This window comes from Lygodium microphyllum, chromosome 9 (genome assembly GCF_053477565.2).
Source record: "Lygodium microphyllum isolate KBCC chromosome 9, Lygodium_microphyllum_v1.1.10, whole genome shotgun sequence".
Classification (NCBI taxonomy): domain Eukaryota; kingdom Viridiplantae; phylum Streptophyta; class Polypodiopsida; order Schizaeales; family Lygodiaceae; genus Lygodium; species Lygodium microphyllum.
In genome coordinates this window covers 66,720,612-66,742,686 of record NC_141143.1, presented here as the reverse complement: position 1 = coordinate 66,742,686, position 22,075 = coordinate 66,720,612, and positions in this window count along the sequence as shown.

Sequence of the window (22,075 nt, the reverse complement as noted above, 5' to 3'; positions counted from 1 at the left end):
AATGTGCATTCCTCAAACATCAGATTGGTTATCTGGGATTCATCATATTAACAGAAGGAATCTCAGTGGAGCCGGCCTAAGTTAGAAATGTTCTAGGACGGCCAAATACCAACAACTGTCAAAGAAATACGCAGCTTTCTTGGATTGACAAGATGGTATAGGGTCTTCATTAAAAACTATGCTTTGATTGCCGCACCTCTTACTGAAGAAGCAAACGTCCATTGCATGGTCAACTACCAAACAAACTAGCTTTGATAGGTTGAAGCAAAGTTTGGTATCAGTACCGATCCTAAAACTTCTAGACCACTGTAAGGAGTTTGAGGTAGTAACTGATACTAGCATGCTTGCTTTAGGATGTGTGCTCATGTAGGAAAGTCATCCTATAGCATAATCCTCAAGAAACTAAAGAGCCATGAGAAGAATTATGCTACCCATGATCTTGAACTTTTAGTTGTCAAGCTTTGGAGACACTACCTGCTGGGTAACAAGTTTACACTAGTGACTGATCATAAACGTCTCAAGTGGAGCTTTACCTAGAACAAGCTCAACATGAGGCAATGTCAGTGGATTGAAGTGCTGGAAGAGTATGACCTTGAAATCAAATACCGACCGGGAAAGGAGAATGTAGTTGCCGACGCACTCAGTTGCAAGGTATTCCTTAATCTCGCAAAATCCATCAATAGCTAGATCTCTAGCTACAAAGGTGTCCATGCCAAACAACCCAATACTTGAGCTAGCTAGAGAAGAAGAATGCCATGATCAAGCCTATCAAAAGATGTTAAGGGAAATCTCTATCAAGGACCAGGAACAAAAGCTACAGGACAAAGGTCATGAATTCTCTGTCAATAATGGACATGTCTACTATAGAATGAGAGCATGTATACCGGCAAGCCAGTCACTTAAGCAGAAGATATTGTGCGAAGCTCATGATTTCCCTTTCTCGGGACATCCAAGCTGGAAAGGATAGACAGAAGGCATACGCGGATTTGAAGTGTCAAGATAGAATATTTGAGGAAAGAGACATGGTCTTCATTCACGTATGCCCAAAGAAGAGTTCTCTATCCTTAGGAGATTGCAAGAAGCTAAGTCCAAGGTATTGTGGACCATACAAAATCCTCAAGTGCTTAAGACCTAATGCAAATAGACTGCAACTCCCTGAGAACCTAAGGGTTCATAATGCATTCCATATCAGTCTATTGAAGATGTATATACCTAATCCTAACCATGTACTTGATGACCAACAAATTGTAATGCCTAGCCAAGGAGTCCTTGAGCTACCGGCCTGACAGGATCTTAGATGTTAGGGAGAGGCAACTGAGATCCAGAACCTTGAGAAAATGCCTCGTCTAGTGGAAAGATTATCTCGAGGAGGATGCCACTTAGGTAGATGAAGGCACTCTCAACCATCAATATCCCCAGTTTATCTCGAGATGAGAACATCTCGATTCCTCTAAGGGGGAGAGAATGTAAAGTTCTAAATCTCCTTCCTCGTGTGAACTAACCCTTATAGGAAAGGGGGATAATGTTAAGGCATTTTTTAAAAAAAATTCTTGACGATAAATGTAAATTTTTTTCCATATTTCCCCCCCAGTTAACAGTCGTGCTGGAGGGGGAGGAATAGAAACTATGCGGAAGCTCCTCGGTGGGAGCTCGCAGGGTGTTGTGGCCACGCCTTGCGACACGTTGGAGGGGAAGCATCTCCCTCCCCTCCCCTATTTAAACTGAGGAGGACGAAGAGGGACGGGAGGGGCTCCATTGATGCTTGAAGGGAGGACTGCGCCTGAGCCACCAAACTGCCATCATAGAGGAGAGAGGGCTACGTAAGGCTGCAGGAGAATAGTCATGAGAGAGGAGAGGGAGGCTACGTGAGACCCTGAATGCTGTCATCACCATAGAGGAGGAGGACTTGACGTTAGTACTGTGTAGTCATGCTGCAAGACTGGAGGACACCGCAAGTCATCGCCGCCGTGAAGCCAAAGGCTGTCGCCTACAACGCCGACAATTGTCCCATCATTTCTTTTTTTCATCATAATTATTACCCCCTCTCATCCACGTGGTCCTCTGGCCGTAGTAGAAGCTTCATAGAAGCTTCTTTAGGAAGCTTCTAAGGGGGCTTCCCTAAGTCCCCCTTCCCACCAATCACCCAATAAGTCCATCCTGAGACTTTGAAGAAGAGGAGGCTACAAAACCCCTTCCCACCAATCATCCCTAGGCCTGGATTTTGAAGAGGAAGAGAGGAAGCCTATAAAGGCCCTTCCCACCAATCACCCAATATGTCCATCCCGAGACTTTGAAGAAGAGGAGGCTACAAAACCCCTTCCCACCAATCATCCCTAGGCCGGGATTTTGAAGAGGAAGAGAGGAAGCCTATAAAGGCCCTTCCCACCAATCACCCACAAGGCCGGTCCTAGGATTTTAGGGAAGGAGAAGAAGAACTCTAAAGCCTCCATTCTTGCAAGGCCCATTCGCAAGAGCCCTTTTCGGGAACATCCTCGTAAGGCCTCAATTTTTGAAACTCCATTCATAAAATCCCCATTTCCATGAACTTTGTAGGATCCCCATTTCCACAAACCAAGCTCCAACCCCGCAAGGCCTTCCATAAGGCCAAATTCCGCAAGCCGGTATTCTCAAGGATCCACACTTCGAAAGGGATCTCCCGCGTACCAGGGAGAAAAGGGCAAGATCTTGAGGCTGCGTACCAAGGCAAGCAAATTCACCGATTGCGTAAGGGCAAAGGCAACCCGGAAGTCCGTAATTATGTTATGATGGCCCCCAAGAAGTCGCAAGCCGCGCCTGCGGGAGGATCTTCTCCTAGTATTTACGTGGATATTTCCCGGAGTCCACAAGTCCAGGTTTTATCTATTTGGATTCCACACAAAAGTATTGAATTAGTCACGATAACTTCATGGATTAGGAAGCACTCATGCATGTTCAAATTCAACTAGTCAAGTTAAATGCAATTGGAAAATGAATTGGCTATTGAACATTTACTAGAATTAGCTCAAGATATGAAAATTGGTCATTTCTACGTTCAATGGAATGAACGAAAAGAACATAAGGTGTCTATGCATTTTTAGGACCTTACCAGTAAGTTTCCTTTTGTGCATTCAAAAGTGACGAGCCTAGGACAACTGTTGCCTCATTACAAGGTTGAAATTATTGAGGTACACCTTTTACTAGGCATGGAAAGATTAATGGCATGTCACATTTTTAGATAAATCTTCTTGGTAATGATTCATTAAGGAAGTCGTTATCACCCGTAGAAAATAGCAAAGCATGGAAATAATTCTAAGGGTTGCATTAAATAGGTTAACTCTAGCTTCAATTGGCATGAATCTCATTTAACTACGTGTAGTTAGGAAAGGATTGCATGTTGCACATTCATCGTACGTAAGAATTTCATTCATCAAGAGATGTAGTTAGGGGAAGGTTGCATGGTTCATTAAGCATGAAATCTTAAAAAGCTTAGAAAAAGAATTGTGAGCATGATTTGTGAATGCAAGTCCTAGTAGGATCAATGGAAGTTATGCCGAAATTTAACATGCCTTTTGGTCTTAACAAGAAACGTTAGGGATTGTGAATCTAGTCGTACGTAGAAGCAATGAATCGTGTGCTTACGTAAATTGTGACAAAATGCAACTAGTTTCCCCCTTTTAGATCAAGTAAACATCTCTAGGAATGGTTCGTCCTTATTGCAAGACAAGTAAACTCGAATACCTAAATCACTTAAACTACAAAGTATTCGCATAGGATGGTTCAATGGATACAATAAATACTCCAAGTGCTAACTAGGGTCTAGCACGTTAAGGACTTGACCTAGTTTCGCACTTGTTGCCAAGTCGAAACCCTCATACCCAAAGGTCCTACCCACATTCACGGAATGTAGGGACAATTGGATGGGCTTGCAAGAAACGATCTAGGGTTTCTACCCTAAGGATCACTCGTTCAAATGATGAAACTCGAATTGAGTTGGAACCCCTAGGACCAAACGTTGTCGGTCTAGTGTAATTAGGAATGGGTTGGGTAAGAAGACACCCTAAACCCTGCTTCTCGTCTGGAGATAATTCTGTGACCAGAAAACGCCGTTCAATAGATGAAATGATCCCATGGAATATATGCGACACTTGTGCAATAAGTTGCAACGTCGCATAGACTTGTGGTTTGTTCACAAGAGAGTTTTGCCATTTCTTGGAATTAGGTTGGCAAGTTCTTGCACAAGTTTAACTTGCAAGAGGATGAGTAGTCATCCTGTTACATCACCTTTATTGGGGAAAAATTGCCAAGTAAAAGGGAAGTTAGGTATTTTCTTGGAAGCAAATGATCAATCAATAAATTAAAGCGACATGGTCGCCAGGATTTACTGTTAATAAAACCTAAGGTATTGGTTAAATTGGGTTAACAGGGTATGGCCCTAACCCAAGGACAAAAGGGTGAACAAACAAACCCTTGGGGATCTTGCCAAGTCGCAATTGATCCCGGATCGAATGCTGGATGCATTCGGAGAGAAGGATTCACTCCTTAACAGTTGGCCAAATAAACGACCATTGGAATTGATTGTGCTTGGAACAGTTTAGAAAGTACTGTTTGCATTGTTTTCTCAAAGAACTAAAGGATGAAATGATATCTAATGCTTCAGGTTGAAGGCCTGAAGGGAGAGGCAGCTTCAGTTACCCCCGACTGCCTGCCTGACCCTAACCAAGGGGGTTGTTGACCGCGCCGGGAACGTGGACCGAACCCGTCGCGAGAGGTCTTTCCGTTGAGCTCTACTTGGAGCAGGAGGATGCTTGGGTGCCAGGGGGGGCTCTGGCCGTAAATCCCTCGCCTTCTTGCACAAGAGGCTAACGTGACTCGGGATTGGATCTCGAAGCCCACATACTAGTTTACGGGTGAAAGCTTGGTATAGTGATCCCTGGGAATCACTGGATAGCCTTCGGGCAGATTATGGACAAGCCTACGGGCAGAACTCCTTGTATTTCAAAGATAAAATGATGAAATGTTAAAAGAACTTGCTTGATATTGTTTTTCTATGTCACGTGATAAGATTACGTGAAGGAACTAGTGCTTAACAGGGTTAATTAATGAAGCTGATTGTTATATGTCAAATTAATGTGTTAGATAATTACATAACTAAAACAAACCGAGGAAAGTGCGGAGGATGGGCCATGGGTTCGTCCTACGGTTGGGTGGTCCCGGTTAGCCGGGAACTTTTCTCAAAAGTCTCGAAGAACAGCGGGATGATCGTCATCATCAAAACCAATAACGAGAGCGATGACTTAGAGTTACGTCTTACCCGATTTACGCTGTTTTAGGGGAACAGAATGGGACTATGCCTTATGGCAGAGAGGTTGAGCCTTGCATCCCTCTCGTTTCCCATTCTCCTTGAACCAAGTGCAGCGTGAATCCGCTTCGGACCTGGCGTTCTACGTAAATTAGTTCGCTCGGGTTTGACGCTAGTTGCTGTTAGCTAATGACCAAATCATGAAAACCCAAATTCCGGTCGATCCTAAGTGGGAACAGCCAGGATACTTCTGCTACGTGGCAGACGCGTAAAGTAGTTCGCTCGGGTCTGACGCTAGTTGCTGTTAGCTAATGACCAAATCATGAAAACCCAAATTCCGGTTGATCCTATGTGGGAACAGCCAGGATACTTCCGCTACATGGCAGACGCTACGTGGCAAGCGTGGCAGACGTTCCATGGGAGTGCCGGGTGGAGTTTTCTAGACATCCTTTCCGATGGACTGCTAAGACGTGTCCTGGATGATACTAGCGGACACGTTACAAGTATGGACTACTTGATGGAATCCTAAGCATGACCAATAAATAGTACATATAGCAAATGCATCAAAAATGAGGGGAGAATATTGTGGTTGTGTAGTTTTCTTTCAAAATAAAAATTTATGTACAATTCACTACAAGAACTACCATGAGAAATTGTGTGTATTCATGAAAATGCATATAATATGATCGCAATCTTTTTAGGTAATTTTCATCTTTTTCCTAAGAATATTTTTGATTTTTTTTTGAAAAATGTTTAGATTTTACAATATAGATTCACGATGCAAAAGTTGAGTACTCTTATTTTCAAACATGCACTTCTCTTGTTTACAAAAATGGAACTGCTAAAATCATACAAGATGTCTTCCTAACCAATAGATGCTAATCCATGTACTCTATAGTTTATCTATGTATGAAATAATACAACAAGAATACTTACATTGTTTTCCATTCGCTTGATTACCAATGATATGAGTAGGACAGCTCATATCCTTCTTTTCAATTCCAGTGAATTTGTGAGCACAAATTAAAATACACTTCAATTAAAGTGAAACTATTTCATATCTAATATTAGCCAAATGGCTTTGATTGTTCATACATTTTTTAAATCAAAGTTAACTTATTGCATCAAATCTAGATGCAAAATTTGTGAATTCTTATTATTAGGAAAGAAAAATAAGTATCAACTTCTTAACATGTTTAAGGATGATCAATTTGTAGCACAAAAATGACATAGGATGGGTACAAATTTTGACCAAAATTCTAACAAGGTCAATGGAATACACCAAAGCGACTCTTTAAAGTATGGAATTTGCAACAATATGATGCAATAATATGCATTATCATTGGGGCTCTACAAAAACATGTGGTCATGGAATAGAAGCAATTGAACATATTTTTTCTTTGTAGATATTGTTAGGAATGTTGATGTCTTTAATATGAAGCAAAAAAAAAAAAAACTAGGGGTAAATAGAAATACATATTCTTTGAAGTTATCCCTTCAACATCTCTAGAATGAAGTGAGTGATTCTCCACTAGCTAATTAAATCCCATAAGTGTACGTGTGTGTGTGTGTGTGTGTGTGTGTGTGTGTGTGTGTGTGTGTGTGTGTGTGTGTGTGTGTGTGTGTGTGTGTGTGTGTGTGTGTGTGTGTGTGTGTGTGTGTGTGTGTGTGTGTGTGTGTGTGTGTGTGTGTGTGTGTGTGTGTGTGTGTGTGAACATATGTGTGTCTGTGGTGCAACAGTGCTAGACACATGTTGATACATGAAAATGAAGAACCAAGTAATTGCATAAATCATCATTGCTACAATCCTTTTACAAGTTTCTCATGGTTGCAGCTTGGAGTAGTTTCCTTTCAGCCCATGCAGCATCATGTGTACATCTTCATGTGGGGATCCTCTCTACAGGCAAGAGTTAGTCCTTCTTAGAAAGCAAGCTTCGTGTGCACCACCTAGCTCTATAGAATATTGAGCATTAATTTTCTCACTAGAAGAGAGTTATAAGGTGTTATCTCGTGACTAGTAAGGCTTTCTCTAGACCAATACCCATCTAATCGAGGTGTTTTAGGTTTTTCCCCAAGGAGATGAGTCATAAATATATGTATGTATCATGTGGGTTCAACATAAGGGATTTCTAGAATACTATTTTTACACATTTTTTACTTACAGAAAGATCCCATATAAAGGGGTTACTTACATATTGAATAGAAAAGGGTTATGTTTTATTAAGGAAAAATTCACAGGTAAGGATTTATAAGTCGGCCTTGAACGCACGTGATATAGAGGATCTACATATAGTGAATTACCCAAGGGTCTTTCTCTTAGCTCAAAGGCTATGTTTGATCCACAAGTTTAATATTCAATATCTTGAAAATATAGGCATTGATATCATCACAAAATCTTGAATGTGATTAAATATAAAATCAATCATCACATATGTCTGCTCATTCTCCTAGAGTTAGTAACTGCTTGCACTTTGGACTATAATGACCTTTATGTTTGAAGTGTGAGATGTCACTATGGGGTTGCTCCATAAAAACAAGCTTATGATGAGATTCATACATCTTGACAGTATATGTCTTCTTTTGTAGGTATGGATGTGACTCCTCATTTTATGGATTTCCAAAAATTACATGGTACTACACACACATCTAATATCCCAAATCATTTGGGAAGACCCCTCAAATCAAATATAGGCTATAGAGTTGCATAACTAAGTAGTTGTATATATATGTATAGTAGTTTCAAATATATTTTTTACTAAGTTTTGTTTCACTATATTACTAACTTCCAAATGCATTGTTAACTTTCTTGTGATGTGTATATTAGCCAAACGAGTAGTTTATGTCCCACTGGATGATAAGTATGAATAGTAGTAGAGATTGGGCTTTGTAAGGGAAAATCCTCGTGAAAAGAAATTATCCACTATATACATTGATATAAATTGTGTGAATATTAATTTTTGGACATGTTGGAATATACACTCATAAACATGTCATTACATATCCATGATTACTTTGACAGACTTCTCAATTCATCCTCTTGAACATATATTGACATGTTGATTTTGAAGTTTACATTGATGAATAATTTGATGGAGCAGCCTAACATTTGAGGATACATATTTCTATCTAAGATTTCATTGATATACTCATCACTTAATGTAATGTTAGTTTGGTTCTACTTGGTAGGATAAATCTAGATGCTCTTAGCTACTACTTATGTTCTTTTTTTTTCACAATAAGAGAGTTATAATGTGTTCTCCTATGACTAGCAAGGCCTTTCCTAGAGCAATAACCATCTAGTTGAGGTTTTCTAGGGTGTTGGCTTGGTGGAAAGGCCATGTTTGGTGAAGAAGTTTAAAACTCGTTACCTTGGGAATGGAGGCAACTCTCTCATCACAATACCTTGAGTGTGATTAGATACAACTTGACCAGTAATCATCTATGTGTACTTATTTGTAAGGTTAGTGATAGCTTGCAATTCAGACTATAAAGAGATTTATGTTGGAAACAAAAAATTGCTATGACAATACTCTATAAAGAAACTTATGTGATGAAATTTAGACATCTTGGAGATGTATGTCTTCTTTCACAATGGTGGTTGGCCCCTCATTCTATGGATCTCCAAAAATTACACACCACTACATACAGATCTAATTGTCAAAATCAGTTGAGTTGACCCCTCATTTCATAGATTTTCTGAGAGATTTTCACATTTCTTGGTTTTGATATTAAGACTAGTAAGAAATTATAAGATTGTATTGCACAGTAGTTTATATGTACAAATAGTAACCATGATACTACGAAGAGTACTCTTAACCACATGCCTAGACTATCTTCTTGGAAATTCTATGAATTGGCTCATCAATCTCAATTATAGATTAAATATATTCCCATCATTAAACTTTTGAGTATGGATAGCTTGATGGAAGCATAGCTATGCAAAGCACTACAAAACATGAGTGAAGCATATTGGTTGTGTGAATTTCTTTCAAATCCCAAAATCATGTACAATAATGTTGTAAAAGAACTAGACTTGTCCAATCATGAAAAGATATATATCAAAGTTGCAAATGTTCTAGGTTGTCAAGAAGTGAACTAGAGAGAGAGAAAGAGGAGAGAGAAGATTGCTGAGGAGAGTGAAGAAGAAGTGTAGAAGTGAGAGAAAGAGAGTGATGAGGAGAGAGAAATACTAGAGTAAGAGAGACAAAGATAGAAAAGAGAAAGAAGCCATTGAAGCTCAAGGTGAAGAGGAGAATAGTAATGTATTAAGGTGTCAAAAGATGAGAAAAATAACATGTCCTCTCCTTTCATACCAATGGCAGTATGACATGGCATCAATATTATTTACACACTAAATCCTCATTCTTCCCAGCTTCTTACAATCTATTCTGTCCTAAAGGTTTTTTCCCTAAAAAACAAACTTACAAAGACTCGAAAAGGATAGATAGAATAGAGTACTACTCTATTTTCATCTTTACAAATAGGAAAATGAATTAAAGATAGCAAACATATGGACTCAAATGGAAGAACAAAAGTAGGCGCCAGTTATATACATGATCAAGAATGCTTGAGAAGTATTTGGAGCTGTAATTCAATTGATGAGCTCAAAATGAAGTAGACAGCTTGCGATTTAGACAAACCTTGCCGGACCAAATCTGCTATAACTTCTAGTAGTAGTGTTCAAATGAGACATGCCACGTGTCAAAACATAACTTGTAAAGAGTACTTTGATCCTATGTAAGTGGGATAATTATGAAAATTAGACTATTCTAAAAAAATTGATGTTACGTCCTTGTCTCTGCACCATAACTAGCTCCACAATCAGTAAGCTTCAGCCACCACAAATGTGTCCCTTAGGAAAGGAAACTCATCTAATATAGAATCAGGCCTCCGAGAATCTTCCTCAGGCAGTAAACCTCTCCATTTGATCAGATATTCAATGATGGAATGAGATCGAAGCTTCTTGTTACACTAGCCTACGACAGCCTTTGGGATGTACTAATAAGACCTTCCTCATCAATAGGTGGCAACTCATCAATTGTATCAACGGGATCACCATGGAAATTATTGAGCTGACTAACATGGAATACATTATGAAACTTAGTGAAAGAGGGTAGCTCCAATCTATATGTCAAGTCTCCAATGCACTTCAGGGATCGTTAGGAGCCATAAAATTTGTGAGAAAGCTTATTACTGGATCCATATTTCAAAGTAGAGTACCTAGACCTTGGGTAAGTTCATCATGAATATATGTATGCATCACGTGGGTTAAAAATAAGGTATTTTTAAAATACCACTTTCATATAGTTTTTACATACAAAAGGGTGTAATATAAAGGGGTTATTTAGAGATTGAATAGAAAATGGTTATGTTTTATTTAGAAAAAATTCATAGATAAGGATATTTATAAAAATGCCTTTAACGCATGTGATGTAGGGGATATACGTATAGTAAATTCCCTGAGACCTAGACTTAGGCACCTTCAAGAAAACCAATTCTCCTTCTTGGAACCTCAAAGGTCTCATCTCTTCTCATCAGCATACACCTTCATTTGGTCTTGAGCTTTCCTAAGATTCATCTTACATTGCTAAAGAAGAGTTTTCATTCTTTCCAATTCTTTTTTCCCATGAGGATTGATTTGTTCATTAAAGATGATTGTGGGTAAGGGAACCTTATAGCCATACATATCCTTAGATGGTGAAACTCCAATGCTAGCATGGGTGGAATTTTTGTAGAAAGACTTAGCCAAGTGTAAAAAAGAATCCCATGAATTTTGGACATCATAATAGAAATGGTGAAGATAATTCTCCAACCACTTATTAACCCTTTCTATCTATCCATCAATCTGTGGTGATATGCCGCAGAAAGAGCCAACTTAGTATCCATGGACATGAATACCTTCTACCAAAAGTTACTTATGAACTTTGAGTCTTTGTCATGAACAATCATCTATAGTAATCCATGTAGTCTAAAAATCTACTCCATGAGCTGACCAGCCACTTGAGAAGTAGTAAACTAGGTCTTTGTTAGAATGAAATGGGCTGCCTTGGTGAGTCTATCCACCACCACATATATACTATTCCATCCCCTTTTGGTAGTAGGCAAGCTAATAATGAATTCCATGGTAATGTGCATCCATTTTCCTGTAAGAATGGGTAATTGCTATAGTAAACCACGTAGCTTATGGGCGCTATCCTTATTCTGCTAACAAGGTATACACTTCATGATAAAGTCTTTGACATATTTCTAGAGCCCTTTCCAATAAAAGCTTTTGGTGATCCTATCATAGGTCTTGAAAACTCCAAGGTATACAACTAAAGGCAAAGAATGCAACTCCTCCATAATTTTTTGTATAAAACAAGAAAGAGAGGGAATGAAAATCTTGCCATTTAACCAGATGAGGCCATTTTTAAGTTGATAATGCAAGATATCTTCCAGAAAACCTTGCTGTAGTTTTTGAAAAAATGGCTAAGCACTTCATTTAAAAGATAGGCCTCCTTTAGTTCTTCAACACAATCACTATGTAGCTCAATCATTGCTGAAACTTTGCAAGACCACATATGAGAAAGAGAATCACGCACTATATTGTCTTTGCTCCTCATATGAGTGATGTCAAAATCATAATTTCACAATGTAGTTATCCACCTATGCTACTTAGAAGTAAGATTGAACTGAGTGAGGAAATCCTTAAGGACCTTGTGATCACTCTGAAATCTAAATCGGCCACCATACCTTAGGGAAGTTACTAGATGTATATCCTCTACATCACGTGTGTTCAAGGCCTATTTATAAATATCCTTATCTATGAATTTTTTTTTGAATAAAATATAATCCTTTTCTATTCAATATGTAAATAACCCCATTATATTACATCCTTTTGTATGTAGAAAATCTATAAAAATAATATTTCAAAAATACCTTATTTTGATCCCATGTCGTGATACAGACATATATTTATGAGTAACTTACTTGAGTGCCATACAAATAATGGTGCCATTTCTTTATTGCATGCAAGATAGCCAACATCTATTGGTCATAAACATTCATGGCCATTTCTTTATCTCTAAGCTTATGGCTTTCAAAGACAATCACTCCATGCTACTGTAAAAAAATAGCCCTAATGTCTCAACCACTAGCATTACACTGTATTGTAAATTCCTTCAGAAATCCGGACATACTAGAATAGGAGCAAAATTAAGGAGTTCCTTTAATTGGTTGAAGCTAATATCTACAAGAGCATCCCAAAAGAAAGATTCCTTCTTCAACGTGTTAGTCAAAGGAGCTATAATAGCCACATAATTCTTGATGAATCGACGATAGACTGAATATAGACTAAGGAATCCTCTAAGAGAAGTAGTAGTAGTAGTAGGTGTTTGCCAATGTTTAGTACATTGCACCTTCTTGGGGCCACTCTGTATCCCTTTTTCACTAGCAATATGTCCCAAGTATTCCATTTAAATCTCCCTGAAAGAGAATTTATTCTCCTTTAAAACAAAGAGTCTATGATGTTTCAATACATCAAAAACCTTCCTCATGTGTGATAGGTGGTCCTAAAAGGTCTTAATGTAAATCAAAATGTCTTCAAAGAAGACTACGACAAACTGAAAGAGAAAAGGTTGCAAAATATTGTTCATCAGAATCTCAAAGATAGTTGGAGCATTTGTAAGCCCAAATGGCATCACTAGGAAATGATAACGCTCTCAATGAGTCCTAAATGCAGTCTTGATTACATCACCCTCTCGCATGCGGATTTGATGATACCCTGACCTCAAATCCATCTTCCTAAAGAATATAGCCCCATTAAGCTCATCAAGCAAATCATCCGTCCTAGGTATTGGATACTTGTTCTTCACTATGAACTTGTTAAGATCCCTGTAGTCAAGCACATCCTGAAAGATCCATCTTCCTTTTTTACTAACAAGACTGGAGATGCATAGGGTGAAGAACTAGGTGAACTGAATCCCATCTGAAGAAGTTCCTTGATTTTCTTGTCTACTTTATCTCGCTCACACTTGGAAAATTTTTAGGGTGGCTTATTGATTGGCTTTGAGTTGGGCACCAAATCAATAGGTTGATCTACTGCTCTCTTAGACTTATCTTAAATCTCTTTAATCAAATGCAAAACAAATATCTGTAAATGCCTCTTGTACTTTCTTTTGAGTTGTTAAATGGTGATAAGCTGAAAATATGATTTACTAGGAATTCCATGTAAATGGATGAGCTATCCTCCATATATAGCTATGAGAAATCCATACTGATTTTGCCTAATGCCATCAACCAGTCACAACCAAGTACAATATCTATAGGCCACATTTTCAATGTAATCATGTTTACTTTTGCTTCAAAATTTTCACCTGCTGCTGTAAAGAAAATTGTGGGAAAATTTTTGTTCGATTTCTTCTTCACCATTGGCCACTAGAACTCATATGGGTTGTTGTAAGTCAGTGGTGGGAAGACAATTTAGCTTGTTCATAATGGACTTATTCACAAAAGTCTGTATACTACCACCTTCTATCGAAATGAGCATAGCATTCCCATGAATATTACCATTCATATGGAGTGTATTAGGGCTCTTAAAACATGTCAAAGCATCCATGGAAATGGAACAACTAGTGGCAGCGGTGGCTCATGATAAGTCCCACTTGGGTCAAATGGAACACTCCCACCTGGATCAAAAGAAACTGTTGACCGGATCATAAAAGTACTCTTGCCCAACTTCTTCCTTAAGATTATCATCTTCAACATTAGGTGCAATTGCATTAGCCTCATCAATATAATGTTCAAAATCCTCAAAGACTCTAATATACTATGAACCTTGGCTTTTTCATTTTTGTACACACACTTTGTGGCAAGATCATGTGTATACTTTTCCCCACACTTGAAGCATAAGCCTTTTTCCTTTCTTTCTTTATAGAGGTCCATAGGAATAGAATTGGGATTCATATTGGCTAAAATAGATTTAGGCTTGCTGACCCCTTGTTTGAAGTCACTTTGCTATCCTAAAATTACTTTGATGTCTTGAAGCATTGAATGGTGGATAAGTTGGCACCCTTAAGCCTCCACTTAGCACATGATTGTTGCCATAAATATTATCAACTTGTCCATGTTTAAAAACAATCCATCATTATCCATAACCAGGCTAAAATGAGGACTCCCTTCTATATTTCCTTCCATAGCTCTCCATAATCTCAATAGCTTTGAAAAGAGTGGTAGGGTTTTGCTCCATGAGATTAGCTAATAAGGATGGCTCTAAGCCATACATGTACTTGTGGAGTTCAACCTCATCAATGATGCTCTTTACATACATGGTAAGATTGGGGATATGGTTGGTATACTATCTTACACTTAGGTATCTTTGCTCTAAACCATACCATCTCCATGCCAGTTTCTCTTTTTCAAGAGGGGAGATAAAGACTTCAGCCATAAGTGTCTTGAAAGCTTCCCAATTCTCTATATGTATGTTTTACTTTTTAATATACCTCCACCAAGGATGCACAAATCCCTCCAAATGCAAGTAAGAAAAGTGACTGAGAAGCAGTATGTAACCTTCCCATTGGTAGAGGACCTCTAGGAAGTTGGGCATTTAGCCCAAAAGCTTGAGAGTTGGCACCATTGAAATTGCCCAAATAGTCATCATGTCTTTGTGAAGTCTCATCTACTTCATATTTGCTATTTGGGATGCCCCTTCATTCAAGAATTCCATAGCTTTGACCATTTTGGTTAGGTGGCTGAAGTGGAACTAAGGGTTCACTGTATGAATAAGCTTTATCCTTTGCTTCTTTGGATCCCATTTTCATTTGCATCCATCAGGAGAATTGAGCCATTATTTGAGTGTTATATTCTGCTAACTTGTTAGTGGAAGCCTTTTTTTGGTGGGTTGTTGAATCCACTAACTTCTCAATGGAAGACATCGTTTGACTAGTAGACAAGACCATCAGCTCCACTCTTAATAGTAGGTCATTATGACATTGGGCATGCCTATTTTCATGTTCACACATGGTATTATTAAGTGCATTGATTTCTCTATACAATTGAGGCTTGTTAGGGCTCTCTTGAGGTATATTATCCAGCACAGAATCTCTAGTTTGCTATGCATGATCATCCTTGGCCTTATTTTTACCTTTATGCCCTACCATAATAGTGTAGTCTTGTAGCACCCCTGTCAAAAAAATGGTTATAACTTGGACTAGGAAGCTTTTATTCCAATTTTTTTAAATTCAAATTGAAGCCAACAATTCCCTCTTGAAGATGAGCTATAGCAAGCTATAAGATTTTTAGGAAAAAAAATTCTACAATTTAATATTGAGTCTGAATTGTCTAGGTGTGCACCATGTTTCAACTAATAAATGCCATATTTTCACTTCTAAGGTAAAATAGTGTTTCCAAATGGCTACCAAACCCTCTAGGAGGCTGAGTAGGACCTGTGGGCACCCTGTAGTACTTACATCTATACTTTAGTAAATGAAGTAGGTACCTATAAGGACCTCTAAATACCCTGCAATGTCATGCAAAGTCCCTTTTTTATCATGTTTTCATCTTGAAGGTAATTGAGTCTTTAAAAAAACTTTAATATTCAATTCTCCACATCTTGTACCTGTGTGAGGGATAAAATGATAGAATAGGCTCCCTACACAGGCTCCAAATCACTGAGAGGTGGGCAAAGTTTCCCTCGGGTCGATTGGTTGTACCCCTTAAGGATCTTCGATACTGAGGGAGAGTCACCTCTCTTTTGTCCTACTATCTCCCCCAGCATCCAGCTTTTTCCTCGGTGGGTATATCAACGTGGGAGTAGCATGCTACTCTAATCAATTAGCATGAAATGCATTTCTGAAATATTCATTTAGTCTCTTTCATGAAATGCAATAGGATGGAAATTTTGAAAGATTGAATGCGAAGAGGGTCTTACCAATGCAGTTCAATGACTCACTAATTGGTAGTCAATCAAATGAAGGTTATGCATCAAAATTTGCAAATGATATCTACAATGGAATAAGATTGAATGAATGCTGAAATTCAATGAAATAGGCTCTAATAAATAGAAAGAGCACTAATCTCTTATCTATTAATCAATTCAAAGAATTAATTGACCAATAATCTCTCATCAACAAGTGGAAAAGCATAAGAAAGTGGATTATTGAGATATTTCAAAGATTAAGCAAAAAAGATACATTGGTTAAGATTGAATCAGATGTCAGCTCCAATCCAAATAAATGAAGAATCCTCCATAATCCACCGTAAATCCATCATAAAGCTTGAAAGATCCATAGTATCAGTCCATATAAGCTCCAATATGATCAAATCTGTGAAGAATCAATGCCCCCAGCTTGCTTAAACACTTGAACATCAAAGATTCAAGCCTCTTGAAGAAAAGCCCCAAAATAAACCTTCAATATGAGCTCCAAGATCCTCAATAGGCTGACATCCTTGCAATGTATTCAATGTTGGATTCCATTCATCTTTAAAATGATGGTAGAGAAGCCTTGGAGGTCAGGAAGATCTAGAGATTGAAAAATTTTGAGCTTCTAGGTCTGTGGCTATGGCTACCTTGCTATGTTTTAGGGTTTCCAGCAAAGGGGATGAGGATCAGGGCTCCAATCTTGCTAAGATATTCTCTACTAAGTGCATCAATGTTATGCAACCAATTTGTGTAGAAGATGTGCTTTAGAGAAAGGAGAAGATTAGAGCAAGAAAATTAGCACAATTAGCCCCATAGTTTGGCTAAGAGAAATGGTCAATAGAGAAGAAGCTTGAAGGATTTCTTGGCAGCCACCATTGAAGCTTCAGCCAAAAGCTTGGAAGAGAGAGAAAGAGAAGCTCCACTTGAAAAGTAACCACAATTTAACTCTCAACTAAGCTAGGTTAACTTCCATTTGACTTGGTTACCTCAAAATCGCATGAAATTTTGATTGATGACCTACTATTTTAGCCTTTCACTACCATATTTGACCTTGAAGATCTCTAGATATAATCTCCTTCAAACTGTAGATGATCTGTAAAGCTCTGATAGCCACAATCTATGTCTTGTACCTATATTACTTGTCTGAATTTATTTTTTTATGGAGAAAAATTGTACTGAAATAGAAGGAAAAATGGATCAAAGACCAATGCTCTGATACAATTGTCAAGAAGTGAACTAGAGAGAGAGAAAGAGAAGAGAGAAGACTGCTGAAGAGAAAGAAGAAGAAGTGCAAAAGTGAGAGAAAGAGAGTAATGAAAAGAAAGAAAGACTAGAATAGGAGAGAGAAAGACAAGAAAGAGAAAGAAGACATTGAATCTCAGAGCAAGGTGAAGAGGAGAAGAACAGTAATGTATTAATATGTCAAAAGATGAGAAAAATTACATGTCCTCTCCTTTTATACCAATGTCAGTGTGACATTGCATCAATATTATTTACACACTAAATCCTTATTCTTCTCAACTTCTTACATAGGTAAGTTACATGCTTCTTTAAGGTCTCTAAGATTTTTTGGACAAACCTTCCTTTAAAATATAGTTTCAAAATTCTAAAAGTTGAGCACTTTTTTTTTCAAACTACTTTGTTTAAAACGACAAAGCTTTACTTAGATGGGACAAATATCTTCTTGAATGAGTGATGCTAGTTTATGTTTGAGAAAACTCTATAGTTTTTCTATGTGTGAGGGAAAAGCATAATATTTACATTATATTTCATTAACTCAAATTTATTTCTAATACTATGTTATGGTGAAACCTGTGATTACCAAAAAAATTTGATAAACACCAATTAAAACCCAATAAAATTCAAATGAAATTATTTCATAAGAGAGTACCACAAAGCTCTACCTTTGCCTTCAAGTATGAAAACATTATGACTTGTATGAGAAGTATATCCCAAAGAAACCCAAATCTATGAATTCATGCTATAACTATTGTTCTTCCATCCAAATCAAAATTAGATGTATCAATATGTTACAATTTATATATAAAGGCACTATTTTTTCCTTTATGATTAATTAAAAGATCAATCAAATGCATTAAGAACCAGATGGAATATCTAGGTTTCACAAATTTATATACACAAGTTAAACTTGGTACACTAGGAATTGCATATCAAATAAAGGCTAGAGAATTACATATCTAAGAAGTTGCAAAAATAAATACATGTATAGTAGTTGCAAACATTTATTGTACTTAGATCAACAAAAATATTATTAAACTCCTGATACTCAAGGGAAATAATTTTTCTAAGTTTTTTGCCTTCTAGTTCCATCCACTCCATAATAAAAAATGTATTTTCCAATTGACTCTTCAATTAATGTATTTCCTGTTCGTCACATGGACCTAAGTCAAAATGGATGAGGCAAGACTATATGTTTTATCTTGTTTCAAGCTAGTGCATTTGATGCCATGTTGTATATGGCCTTGTAGTCTTGTTGCCTATTCCTAGCTATACTACATGTGATTTGAACTTCTTTCACTAAGAAGCTATTAAGAACATCTTTAAGAACCTCATTCAAGCAATAAGATAGAGGGCTCAATATGGAGGGTGCCTCAAGGGTGCAATTAGATGCTTACCTTTTATGAACGCCTTTACAAGCTCCAATTTTAGTCAATAGAAGTTCACAAACTTGTACACGTTTTTTTTGTGATTCACCATTAATGAATAATGACAACATTGGTAGTATGTTGTCTTTTAAGCCTTTGCAACCCGGCTTTTGTAATGTTTTTATCCTTCTCCATTTGCTACAAACATGATTTCAATGAAGCATTCTCCTCATCCAATGTCAAAATTTGTTGTGTGTCCTTTTGCCATCTCTTATTCCTTATATTTGTATTGCTTCAATTCTTCTTGCTTTTTTTTAAAATCTTGAAGGGATATTTGCAATACATTTAGAGAACTGTGGGATTGTGACAAAGATTTGTGAGTGTTATATAACATTTAGAGGACCTTGGGATTGTGACAAATATTGGTGAATGTTATAAAACATTGATTGATAATATTTATACAATTGAAGGATGCCACCAAAGCATTTGCAATAGCCTAGTAGACCTTGTTCACCAACCCCCACAAAAGTAAGCAACGAAGAAGTGGAATTAAAAGGTGCATTATCCGAGTGCAAGGTTTGTTAGGATACAAGGAACTCTCTATCCAATGATCTTCTAAATGATATTGGAAAGCAGTTGTTGCATCTAGTCCGCACTTACTATAAGGAGACATTGTAAGAGCTTACATTTCATCCACACAAACATGAAAATCCACATTTCCTTTATGATTACTTATGTCTTTAAGCACTTTCATTAGGAAATGCAAGTTAGGTGACAAAATGGAGTAGAGTATGTTCTTTATAATAATAATGATTTAGAGTTATTAGAGAGCAAAACAATGGATGAAAAATGCTTAGATGTGTATATAATATGGTCAAGCCCCATTAGAAGTAAAAACTACCAATTTTGGTGAGGGAAGGAAAAAAGTCACTTCTTCAAGTTATAATTAATGAACTTTGCTGATATGGCACTTAGGAGGAGTAATGGGGCATAAAGAGGGTATGTAACAGCCTCTGTAAGGTCTCATGAACCACTTATAAGGGTACAAGAAAGCATAAACTGATTTGGGGGCTATTCAATGCAAAAATGTATATTTAAAAAAAGTATTTAAACTTGCAATATGATTAGGTACCTTTTGAGGGATAAAAATAATTTTCTAAGAGTTTTTAAAATGTCATTTTGTGGGCCAAAAGTAAATCTGAGTTGTTGGTACAACAGTTTTGGAAGAGTGTTTGGAGGATTAAAAATGCTAGTTACTAGGGTAAAAAGAAAAGGAGGCCCCCTCCTCTCTAGATGGGGCCTACAATAAAAAAGAGGGTGGAGCCTAGGAATGTTGGGGTCCCAAGAGACAAAAAATCATGCAATGATGACCATGGAAGAGAGACTAATACAAGATGAAGGATTCTTAATTAAATTCTTATGAGGGCCTTTTTGAGTCCATAGTTCCCCTAATGTAGCATATTGGAGCAATTCAACATCACTAAGTCCACTACCCACTACCCTTAAATTGATGAAGCACAAGCAACTAACCTTTAATACTACACTCCATAACTACAATAATATGGTTACCTTGATTATTTTCCAACAATAGGTCTCCTTTTTTAGCTTTGTGTTAAGCATGTGATCCCTTAGTTTTGGTTAAATGAAAGTCTTATAGAGATGCGAATTCTTGCATCAAAATGAGTTCTTTATGAGATACCAATAACAAATATTTTGCTTCTTCATGTTTTAGAATCAAACAACAACATTTGTAATATACTTGCTTTCTCTTTCAATGATTGTGAAATATATTTGTTACTAATTCCCTTTGGATCTCTTATCTAAAAACGAACTCATACATCCCATCATTGTCAAGTGTTAGTGGGATAACAACTGGCTTCACTTTCCTATCCACTATTTGGTACTTTTTTTTCACAATAGCTTCTACCTTTTAATTCAGCCATATAGGCCTCAAGGAAGTTACTATATATATATTCTCTGCATCATGTGCGTTCAATGCTTATTTATAAATATCCTTATCTGTGAATTTTTCCTTAATAAAAGATAACCCTTTTCTAGTCAATCTGTAAATAACACCTTTATATTACATCCTTCTATATGTAAAATATATATAAAATTTATTTATTTTTAATACATTTTTTTGAACCCACATGATACACACATATATTCATGAGTAACTTACCCAAGCTATAGGCCTTCATGTTGAGAAGTAAGTATGGGAACTCTCCTTATACTAGAGAGGATAAGGGTAACTAGGTGTAAATGGACTGGAGGATAGGGGAACAAAGGAAAACCCTAACCCATACTCCTCCAAAGGCTATATAAACAACCTAAAGTACACACTCAATGATGAGGAGAGTGTATTAGTTGTACCTTGAACAATTGACTAAGCAATATCTTATTCTAGTACTTGAGCTCTCCCTCTCCCTCTTGTGCACACTCTCTCATGCTTCCAACTCTAATCTTCAACATGGTATAAGAGCCATCTTTGATCCCTAAGCTTACCTCAACCTTTCTACACACCTAAGTGCACAAGAAGAAATCTTGTCTTCTCATTTGCCCTCATTTCCACCATAGCCAGCTTGACCTAGCTCTGTTGGAGGACCTTGGGAGAGCAGAGGAGAGCATTTCAACTTTTGACTTCTTTCATAGATATTCTTCTCAGCTCAAGGTGACTTGGTGTGGCACATCAGAGGCCAATCTAAGGCATCGTGGAGGGCACCATTTCACAAATCGTGAAATCTGGCGCAGATTTGCAGGGGGACTTATACGAGCTGAATCATGACCTCTAGAAGGTGCAATCATGGGGGCCACCATAGAGCTTTCAAAGCCCCCCAGTGGGCCATCTCCCTCTAAGAGGATTTGAATAAATTGCTCTTATGCTGGTGGCTATGAGCCAAACCCTAACTGTGGGTTTCTCACAGCCATTGCCAAGGAGCTTCAAGCTCACTCATTTTCAACTTTTCTCAACCTCGGCATTATCAACAGTGATTTTAATCACTGAAAAACACTTGTCAAAATTTGTTCCTACCCTATGGAGCTTAAATATAGAGTGCTTCTCAATCCATGGGCAATATTAATCTTGTAAAGATCAACGCACATTATGAGTACTAGAATGGATGTTGGTAAGAGTGCTTCTTAACACTATTGATGCATTCAATTGATGCTCCATACTATTTTTTGCAGGTAAATTAGAGATATGAGTGTTATTGCACTCTTGTCTGATTCATCCCATATCATAGAGTTGATTGATAAGCCATGCTCCACCAAGAACTCATCCAATAGGCAACATTA